The sequence below is a fragment of the Phymastichus coffea genome, unplaced genomic scaffold, assembly GCF_024137745.1.
Source record: "Phymastichus coffea isolate CEN01 unplaced genomic scaffold, Cenicafe_Pcof_1.1 PCOF00214, whole genome shotgun sequence".
In the NCBI taxonomy this organism is placed as follows: Eukaryota; Metazoa; Arthropoda; class Insecta; order Hymenoptera; family Eulophidae; genus Phymastichus; species Phymastichus coffea.
This window is the reverse complement of record NW_026707025.1, coordinates 169408-174668: the sequence shown is the minus strand read 5'-3', so window position 1 is coordinate 174668 and position 5261 is coordinate 169408.

The following is a 5261-nucleotide window of genomic DNA, read 5'->3' as shown; positions in this document are numbered from 1 at the left end:
AATTGATGAAGAAAATAGGACGTAAAAAAGTAGAATCAGCAACAATAAGAGAAAGAAAGAGAGAAAGAGAAAGAGAGAGAGAGAGAGAGAGAGAGAGAGAGAGAGAGAGAGAGAGAGAAAAGCTAGGATTACGTTATCGACCGTTAAAGAACTCTCGCACTTTCCACGCGCAGTTAACAGAGCTGCCCAACGAGAAATAAACTTGCGCAACGTAAAAAAACAATAAGGCATGTATAGCTCAGGATCAACCCGTCAATATAGTATAGTTGCACAGCGTAGAAACGCAATAAAATGCATGTGGCGATATGGCAATTGGCGTGTCACCGTTTAATCGGCTCATGTGTGCGCGTCAGCGAGAAAATTATAATCGTCGTTCACGAAAAAGAGTCGAGTGAAAAACGAAAAAATAGCAACTTCTCTCCGTTGCCACACACTTGCGGTTTTCACTTTCACGTGCGCGCTGTACACACCGACGGGTTAAGTGGATCCAATCAAGTCAGGCAGTCGTTTGGAGAGAGAAAGAGGGGGTGGGGTGGGGGTGGAGGATGGATGAATAAACGAGGGAAAATAGAGCGAGAGACGCATCAACAAAGACAGTTCAGCGCGCAAATGGCCAAGAAGAAAACGTCATCACCGTTGAGAGACAGGGCAAAGGCATAGTCACGAGGGTGGAGATGGAGAAATTAAATTACGCGTTAAGCGTAACCCACTATACTAGTACTAGGCTCCGCGTCTAATTTTCCTTCGACATTTCGCTATTTTTCTTTTCGACGCTCAAGCTCTGTTGCCGTGCTTTCGGGGGTCTTTATTGTAGGATACTACATTTATGATGATTGAGCGTGATGTTATTTACGAGAACGACTCGGCATTTGTTATTGTCTTTGTAGCAACTGCTGTGAAGATATCCGTGTACAAAAGTTCTAAGCTAAAATATGAGTTTGATTGCTTTCTTTTTAGTTTGTTGCAATGGTTAACTGTTAGAAATGTACGGCCAATCCGTGCATGGTGTATGAGAAGCCATTCGATTACAGTTGACTTGTTTAGTGTATTACAGTTTGCCTCCGGACACATCAAATCTTAACGACGGTACTAACTGTTACATTTTGACGATGGATATAAACGCTGGACATCCGATTTCTGGTGAGTCAATTGTAAGTAGTACCGTATACACTGATGGTTTTAGCAATATTAAAACTTAGGGTAGAGTCTCTATATTTTTGCAAGTAATGTTTATTTCACCAAAGTTCGTCGTACAAAAACTATATTCTAAGCTTTAAACGAATAGTCTACTGCGATTTTCTCTGAATTCACCGACATTTACACAATTGCAAAATATCTGAGCTCTTCAAGCCACGTCTGTCAATCGACCATCCGTTTAGCGTTAATTCCCAGCCAAGCGTTTTGACTGTTTGACCGACGCAAACAGAAAATGCACACGGGTACATAACCGTGAATTCGCGAGGGAGAGCCATCTCGAGGGAAGCTTGTGGAGCCGGCGATTTGCATTAATTAATTTAATGAAACCACAACGAAAATAATATGCAGGAAGCACGAGGCTCTGTCGGAATATTTGTAAGACGATTGAAATTCGAGTCGGCAAATAACGCACGTGCTCTGGATGAAATTATTAGTATTAGCCGATGGTAAATACTAGGCTGCACATAATTGTTTTAAAATTGAAGCATCGGTTAACTTTAGCATGCTCTGGTGGATTTTCCGCAGAGCAGAGCGCCAATCTAATTATTATTATCGCGAGCGCAAGCACGCGTTGTTAATCGAGTGCTTCATTATTGGTTTTTACCTTTGATTAATGCCGAATTGCAACTGGACCTTTTCTATATTCTCACTTTTTATTCGATTTTTAAGTGAAATAGTTTAGTTTTCTCGTCTTTTGGAGGCTTTTAATGTTAAATCATAAGCGCATCTAGATGCCGCGATATTAATATTCATGTTTGAAAATTGATGTTTTCATCGACATACTATATACAAATTGTACTGTTAGTACAGGTCTTTCGCCCCTTACCTGTTATTTTATACCGATTTTTTGTTCGGCCAGTCTAGTACAAAGGTATACAACCGCACTACAAAAGCAAGCATTTTGATGTCTGTCAAATTAGTGAGCGCGCAACGCATGATCAAGTGGTACATTTACAGCCGACTTATTACGATGTAAAGCAAAAGTTTTCGCACGTAGCTGTCCGCATTAAACAGAGATGAACATTACAAAGCGACTCTAATGCTCTGCTATAGGTCATAAAATGTCGCAATAATAACATAACCATGAAAACGGCGGCTGCACCGAAGTCCGTTCTACTGAAAAATGTCGCAACGACGCAACACGAGATACACGAGCGATATGGACAATTCACTTGTCTCATTTTCACGTCAAATGATTTAGCAAGTCCAGCTAATGATTGGAGCGATCGTAGATAAGGTTTGGTATATAAAAGCGGTATTCCCGCATAAATTGCCAGTTATTCGTGGTCATACGTCGCGTGGCAGCGCAGAAAATCAGTTTACGTCACTGGCGCTCGCGCGGTCATTCTGAATGGCTCTCTCGCGGGCAGAGAGAAAGAGAGAGGAAGGAAAAATAGATCATCGCCTGACAAATGATAGATTTCTAAAACCGCAGGAATTACAGTGGTTTAAGGGTTGATTACGCTGCAAGCCTTTTTGCTCGGGCTCTCGGTTCAGATCTGAAAGTGTGATTGACCGTGTAATTTCGAAGCACGGCTGAATAATGTAAAAATTAAAATGGAAAGCAGTTGAAGCTTGCGTCACGTGATTTTCGGATATTCCGTAAGGCGATGTTATTAATTTCCACAAAAGTATGAATATTCTTTGCGCAACGTCACAGCTACTCGAATCCGAAACTACCGCGTGGAATTCTGAGATATCATTGCGTAACTCGCGAGATACTGCGCCGTAAAGCCGCTGGGAGCGCGTTTACAAAACTGTACGCAGCATCCGTAAAAGCAGAACAAGTGCACTTGTTGAAACAATCTTTTCTCCGCAAAACCCAACCCAAGCCAACCCTTCGTAGCGATTCATCCAAGGCAACATCATGCGAATATTGAGTTATAATTCGAGGTTCTAAGGTAATGTAATGCTCGTGCTCGCGCCGACGCGCCGACTCGCCGACTTCCTTTTTTTCTCAAAGTACCAGCGAAATAATAGCATTTAAAGACTGGAATTAGCTGCACTTAAGTTGCGCGCTACCAAATGGACTTTCGCTCGTTGTACATGCCCGCTGTGTGTGCACGAGGTAGAGCAGCAGCGCCGGCCCATTGTTCCATAGCCTTAGACCGGTGAATGAACTGCGAAATCGCGCGATTCCTTAATGGCCTGCTGCAACTCCTTTCATCTCGTTTGCGATGCCGGAAAAATCGTGTCGCTCAAGGAGACGCATTTTTCCACGCTCGCGTATGGCGTAATAAGGTCCTACTGAAATAATCGTAAGCTTGATTTGCCCGCCGTCAGCGTATTTCTTTGTTCTCGTACATGCATACGCGATATGTTTGAAAAATGAATATAAAAATGGAAACTAATTAATCAGTACACGTCGATTTGCCCATTGTCTTCTGACGTGTGCCTATGTGTATATAGATTTGCCCTAACGATAAGCGAATGTTAATCGACTGCAGTAAAAATCCATATGTTTCAATTATCACAATTAGTCAATTATCAAAGTCGGACATTGCAATTATATAATTACGTGCAGTCACTTGCTCTTATTAATTGAAATTGTATTGATCGACCTCTTCAGCGGAAAGTAACTAAACATTTGGTTTCTTTGTAAAGTTGAATTTGAATCCGTCACATATTCAAGAAGAACATCAAGACATCTGTCATTGAACTTGAAGAATAGCAAATTAAATGCTCTCACTGTTTGTCGATGCGCCAGCTCCCGCGCAAGTAATAAGCTAGTCTACGCCAAATACATCGATCTGCGAGTCGTCCAATTGTTTCGACCTGTTAACAATCTCGAGGAAACTAATCAGGATGAGAGTTAGGATTAGAATGAGGGGAGGTAGGTAGTCGATTGAATTACCTAGAGGCTTCTCTGCTCCGCGTATAGCATATAGCTCTAAACGTTGAGAGCGTTCGCGTGCCTCGTAAACTCTTACCAAAGCTCCTCCCGTCCCGTGTACAGTCACTCGCCAAACCATAATATCGCTATCTCGGACTGACCGACGAAATTTCATTATCGCGGATTCGAAATAAAGACGAAGCTTATGAGACAGCTCCGCTTTTATGGTGAGCATGCAGCGGATTGAAAATTTCTTGATTAGCCACCTGAACGATCTTACGAATAGCCTCTTTCGCTCTTACGGTTAATCGGGTGTGTAATCAAGAATTTCCATTTAGATTGTCGACGTAGCGAGTATGGTATTGTTATTGTACGCGCCCTTTTCTCTCGCTTTCGGACGTTTGCATTTTAAGTTAATGTGCTCGTCTATTGGCTACGTTTCTCGGCGATCCCTCGTGAAAATGTCGCGAGTCTTCTTAATTTTTATATGATTTTGCTCCGTTGACTGTTTTTTTTCTGTGTCTAATGTCTTTGATTAAAAGAAAAAATGAGATCCTCGCATCTCGTTGTTTTGCACGCAACGTTGAGCGTTCTGTGAAGCCGGCGAAATGCGTGTGTTTGTTTGCGTCATAAGCAGCGAGCTTCTACTCAGCTCATTCACAAAGGAAAAACGAGTCTGAACGCACGGCCACCGTAATGATAGATGCACATGAAATAATCAAAGCACACACGCGCATTTAGAAACGCCATTGGAGCGTATTTAGTGCAGTTGCCGCGCTTGCTTACGTTGGAATGGTTAATTTATGAACGATCAAACGAACCTTGCGCAGAAAGCACGTATTCGCTTTCTCGTCGACGCATGATTTATTGCGCAATCCACCGCGAAAATACACATGTACAAAAGGGCGCGCGAGCGGCAACAGTTGCATCTCTCAGCATATACATATATAACTTATCCACGAACAAAAAGTCGGAAGTCGACGCTTTAAGTGAAAATGATTCGACCACTTGGACCTCGCTGCACCACTGCCGCTGTGCAATTTTACGTGCGTTGCGTAAGCTACATAGGTGTGTGTTTTCGCGCGCACGGGGCAGCTTTTTAAAGTGCCGCGAGTCAAAGCATACACAAACGCAATCTCTTGACTTGAACAACCTTCATTTCCAACGAGCGCAGCAAAAGCTTTATCAAACGACACGATGGTTAGAAAAACAAAAGAGCGTGCAACGAGTT